Here is a 5,808-nt window from a genome sequence, read left to right on the forward strand (position 1 = left end):
ACCGGGGCAGCTGATTCAGCAATTGCTCTGAATTCAGCTTTTAGCTTCATTCCGTATCAAAAATAAGGAGCTGTTGTTTACGCCGGGCTCACTGAACGGCCCCTGTTCCCATGATACCTAGAGGAGGCTGACAATTATTCTCCCTGGCTTCTCCCCGGAGCTATTTTCTTTGCTGGCAGGGAGGAAATTGTTCATGTTTCATTGGCGCTACCGTTGTTCCAGCTGCCAGAGCAGGAATGTTTGTCCGCCAGCCTGCATCGGCGGCAGCGGCTCCCCTTCGGACCTGCCATCTGTTAGCTTATCACTGCTCTTATCTGTGCCATGGCAGGGGCTGGGGGCATGTCCCCCTGTGCCCAGCACTGCTCCAGCATGCCAGCAGCAGCGGGGGGGGCACAGCAGGGACAGGTAAGGGACACACAGGGCAGGAGGGGGGCTCTGCTCTGCCCAGATCCTCTAGGAAATCTAAACTGTGTCTCCACATCTCTCTCCAGCCTCTTACTGAAATGCCTTCTTAAATATCCGCTGTAAATAGCAGCTGCAGTGTAACACAGGGGGCTGCTAGTCCCTGATTTACAAAACAAGGGTTCGTATAAACATCCTCTTTCGGAAGCCTCGCGTCATCTGGGGAAAAAAAAAAAATAATAATAATAATTTTCATTTCACCTGGTTCTTAGCCCACTGGGATTCTCTGTACCATGGGGTCCTCCTTGCTTGGGATGTTATTTTTTTAGGGTTGATTCCTGGGGAGGCCTGGATTTTCAGATATTGCAGTCTCAGGCCTGACTGTGCTGCAACTGCTGTTTTAAGAACTAAAGCCCAAGAAATGAGACCTTAAAAACAAGACCCGCAGCAGCTCTGACCCCCCCCCCCCCCCCCCCAACGGCTGAACTTTGAGCCTGGCAGCACTGAACCCCCTGTCCGGAGCCGTCTCGGTCATCTCATCTTCCAACCCTTGTTCCAAGCTCTTGTTTCCCTTTGTCTGGAGCCGGCGAGGGGTTGGTTCCTCCCCACGGGGCGTGCAGTGCCGGAGCCGCGCCGCTGAGCGGCACCGTCCATCCAGGCACCTCGTCCCGCAGGGCACCCGCGCCGCTCCCCGAGCGGGTGGCCCCCCCCCGGGACACCTCACCCCTGCGGGGACCTTCAGCATCACCCCCCCCCCCCCCCCCCCAAAGCCGAGGGGTGAACCTATAAAACACCAGGGGATGGGGAAAGCTCGGCCGATGACCCAAACCACCCCTACATCGTCCGTGTTGCGTCCTAACGCAAAGCACCTTTTGTGGTTTGCAGGACTTGGACTTGGTAGGAAGCGTTCTTATTTATTTATTTATTTATGTTACCCCCTCTCCTTTCCCGTCTTTGTTTTTGAATTTGCATTCATCGCCTCCAGCTGTTCAAATGATCCGAGATTAAAATGTTCTCGACAGCACTGTCTTTTTGGAGATTTTATTTTCTTTCTTTTTTGAGATGAAACTTAGGAGCAAAAGTTTTTGACTTTAAAATAACTCAGCGTTTGGTGTTTGCTGTGCTATGAGTGATATTTCCAGTAAATGGTCTCATATAAGTCAATATCTAATTCGTGTCTACTTTCACTTTCTGACAATTATGACTGTTTTTTTTTTTTTTTTTAACCTGGAAATCTTGATTTTTAACTTTATTTGATAAGATTAGTGAAGATACAAAAGTAGACTAGTGAAAAGGGGAACATTTCAAGTCCTGTCAAACAGAAACAGGATCTGCACTTTCCATTAGTCCAGTTCCTTCAGTTTCTGACAGCACACCATCCCAGCTGTCCTCAAAGTCCTGATCTGAGTACTCGTGGCCGGGGCTGGTGCAGGACCACACGGGGCTGTGGAGGAACACACACCGGTGTCGTCATCCCCGCACCGTGCAGACTAGCAGGACAGCACAGCTCCTTTCTGGTAAAAACCTTTCTGGAGGGAACCACAGGGATGGGAATGACTGCTGGGGTGCACCTCCATCCCGCCCTGGTCCTGACATGTGCGTTTGGCTTCAGAAGCTGGAAGTCTCCCAGGCTCACCACTTTCCCTGTGGCCCATGTGTCTGCTTTGCCTGGCGGAGCCACTTCCCTCCTCCACCTTTCTCGGCCCAGAACTGCAATTTCTGTGCCTGAAAAATGTGTATTTGTTGTTGCCAGATGACTTGATCGATGACATGCACCCAGAGCTGCAGCATCCGTGGCGACCCGCAAGCCCACCTTCCCAAAGTTATACAGGGTACCTAAACCTCACTGGAATCAGTAGCCCGACATAATCAGTGGGGACCTTGCATGAACATCAGCTGTAGCGTCTTAATTGTTGGTGCTTTTTCTTTCAGCAAGCTAAAGCTGGACCAGCCAAGGCTATCCCAAGAGGTCAGCAGCCAGTTGGAAAACCCAGGAGCAGTTATGGGAGCCCATGGCTGCATATCGCTGCTGTGTAACAATGTGTGTTGTTTTCTCTGTCTTACATGTTTTAAGGAAAAAATAAATAAATACTGTGGCCTGTTTTTCCTTTCCTCCCCAGACCAGAGTAAAATTCTCATAGCACTACCCTTCGTCCCACAAAAGCCCTTACTCAAAGACTGGTGGCACAACAAACAAGTTTTTTTTGTTGTTTTTTTTTTGTTTTGTTTTCTGAAAGAAATACAGGCAACAGAGAGTCCTTTTGCCAGTCCCATCCTTTCACTGGCATTGAATTCAGAAAGGCTGCTCCTTGACAGTAGTCCTGCCAAGCCTAAATGAGCTGTGTCAGCTCGGGTTTGGATGCTTTCCCTCTCGGTCCCAGGCATTTTCTTCTGCAGTCATTGTAGGGCACAGGCAAATTAGGCAGCGGCTGAGTAGATAGACCTGCGAAATGGCCCGCCACCACTTTGCTAAGGCTACAGAGCCAGGTGTCCCACTGCGGGACATCCTGCATCCTGCACCCCACCCTCCCCTTTCTGTGGCAGAAGACCCTCTCCTTGTTCTTCACCATCAGAAAAGCAAAACGAAGCCTCTTCTGAAGTGTTGAGCAGCCTCGAGGTGACTGCCCAGCTGGGACACCCGCCTGGTGACACACCACACCGTCTCCGAAAAGCACGGTACCTATGGGCACCCCTACGCTGTCAGGGCTTGCTGGGGGAGAAAGAAAGGTCACACAGCCTGGATGAACAGCATAGCTGCAGCCCCACAGTGCTTTGTTTAGGAAAACAGCTGCCTTTTTTTCTCCTGTGTGGTCTGAGCAACATGCAAGCAAGGACCAAAGCGCTTGCATGCCACGGTGGTGATATGAAAGCAGTAATTGCCTGCAAAAGCCTCACTTGTGTGGGGATCCCAGTGCAAGCATTGGGAAGTGACAGCCAGCTGTGTCCCCTGCCTTCCTCACGCTCCTGCTCACCATGGGGAAGGCGTGGAGTCACCTCCCACACCCGAGCAGTTCGCTGGTAATGTCCGTGATACATTTGCCCCTTCTGCCCTCATGTCCTGCTTCTCAGGGGCTTCCTCCTAGCTGAAGATAGAGGCTTAGGGAATGACCTATCTGTCTGCCCAAAATTACAGGGGGAGGAAAAGTCCTTTGTGTACGTTTTTCTTAGGATTTTGTTTTGTTTTGGTTTGGTTTTGTGTTGCTAGCATGGCTGAAGATCCCAGCTGAAGCTGTATTAGGGGTTGTACCAGCACTTCATAAAAAGGTGGACATGTCCTGAGGACCCTCCCAGGAAGCAATGACAAGTGGTGGAAGTTGTTGAGAGAACAGGGAGAGTGTCTAATAAAACACACTAAAATGAACATCTGCTTTTTGGCTGGGGGTTACTGTAAATAAAATTAAATTGGTTATCTCTGGTTTCTGCACAGTCATTGTTTTATTCACATATCACAGCTGAGAAGGCAATTTGAGAGGGGAGGAAGAGTTCACTTCTAATACTGCTGGCTGAAACCGCATAGTAGCAGTAGAAATAGATTTTCTGTCTTCTTAAATTTTCAGATTAGGACTAGCTATCTTCTCAAGAGACCTTCCTTGGTCCAATGCAAGTCATTCGGCTCATTTGTAATTGCACAATCATAGGATAATTTAGGCTGAAAGTGACCTCACCATGTCATCTAGTCCAACCCGCTGCTCCAAGCAGCACAAGCTACGTCATGTTGCTCCGAGCAGTGTCCACTTAAGGACTGAGTGTCTCCAAAGATGGAGATAGCACAGCTTTTCTATTTTTGTGCAGCTCTGAAAGGATGTCTTCTCTGTACCTTCCCCTTAGGTAGCTGGGGTCAACAGAACAGTCACTTCCCTTCAACAAACCCCAGCCTCTTCTCCCATGCCATGTGCTTCAGCACCTTGACCATTTGATGGTTCTCCTCTGGGCTCACACTTGTGAGCAACTTATCTTTTTTGCTAACTGATTTCACAACTTTTTTTCTTTTTTTCCAGCAAAAAAATGGAGACTACCCTCTAGTCTCACCAGGCTGTGAACTCTACCCTTGACTTGCTGCCTCCTGTATTGCTAATAGAGCCCAGTGTTTGGCTGCCCGTCCTGCAGAAAGCGCACAGCGTTGGCTCACATTCAGCCTACTCTCCAACAAATCACCCTTACATTTTTCCCAAAGTTGCTTTCTATAAAATAAACCTGCAGCCTATACTTGTGCAAGGAGTAATTCCCCTGTCCCAGATGCAGGATATCGCACTTCTCTTTGCTGAGCTTTGTGGCTCTTGTCAGCTCATTCCTTCAGCCTGCTGTTCTTCTTCTGAACAGCAGTCCTGCCCTAGCTTATCACCTGCTCCCCCTGATTTGGTACCATCCATGAACTTGCTGAGAATGCACTCTGTCCTACCACTCAGGTCATTGACATTTAGCAATGCTCTCCCTGGTGTCTAGCCCAGAGGAACACCATTTGTACTGCTCTTCACAAACCTTCGAACCCAAAGGTTCAGCCAGATTTTAGCCCACCTTACTGTCCACTCCTGCAGTCAATATCTGACCCATTTGGTTGTAAGGACACTGTGTCAAAAGTCATCCTGAAGTCAGCACCTGTTGCTCTGCCCTTGTCCGCTGAGACAATCATCACAGAGGAAAAACAGGTGGGTAGAGCATGATTTGACCTTGGTAAATATCTGCTCCAAATCACTCTCTTGTCCTCTGTTCCAAATCACTCTTTTGTCCTTTGTGAGCCTGGAGATTGCTTCCTGGAGGATCTTCTCTATAACCTTTCCAGGGACTGAAAGGTGAGACTGAGAAGCTTGTAATTCCCTGGATCCTCCTTCCTGCCTTTCTTCAAGAACACTGTGACATTTACCTTTTCCCCATCATCAGAAACCTCTGCTGATTGCCAGGACCTCTCAACAGTGTCCTCACAGCTCTCTCAGCACCATCTGATGAAGCCAATCTTTTCTCATGGACTTGGGCATGTCTGATTGACTTAGGTTGTCCCCCTTGCTGAAGGCTCTGCTGTCACACCTTTGCCACCTTTAGTTGTTACCCCATGAGCCTAAAACCAGTAACTGCTGCCCACACAACCCACAGCCAAACTGGCAAGCTGCCCATTAAAATCAATGAGAATCTTTCTTTTGTTTTCACATTGTTTGGACTTTGAACAAAGCCTTGTGCCCTGCATGTTTTTCTGATGTCTGACCAGGAGCGAAGGTTTCACTATAAACAACAGTGGGGAGCATTTGAATTTTTGCCTTCCAAAACTGCTTTATGGCCCAGTCTTCCCTTTTTTGCTAACTCATGTCTCAATTTTATTTTCTTTTTTTTTTCTTTCTTTCTTTTTTTCAGAGAACAAACAAACAAACGTGCAAATAAACAAAAAGAAAGAAACAAACAACAACAGCAACAAAA

The 5,808-nt window shown here is 48.5% G+C and overlaps 1 long non-coding RNA gene across 2 annotated transcripts; it reads left to right on the top strand.

The window, feature by feature from the left end:
* Positions 1-948: 948 nt before the first annotated feature.
* LOC308181624 lies at positions 949-4,343 on the top strand. Of its 2 annotated transcripts, XR_013941521.1 has the most exons (4): positions 949-1,299; positions 1,774-1,919; positions 2,156-2,234; positions 2,335-4,343. It is a non-coding gene; the product is annotated as an uncharacterized lncRNA (long non-coding RNA). The 2 variants fall into 2 exon arrangements; XR_013941520.1 differs by having other exon boundaries at positions 949-1,919.
* Positions 4,344-5,808: the final 1,465 nt, after the last annotated feature.

The sequence above is a fragment of the Anser brachyrhynchus genome (genome assembly GCF_964034855.1).
Source record: "Anser brachyrhynchus genome assembly, chromosome: 1".
Lineage (NCBI taxonomy): Eukaryota > Metazoa > Chordata > Aves > Anseriformes > Anatidae > Anser > Anser brachyrhynchus.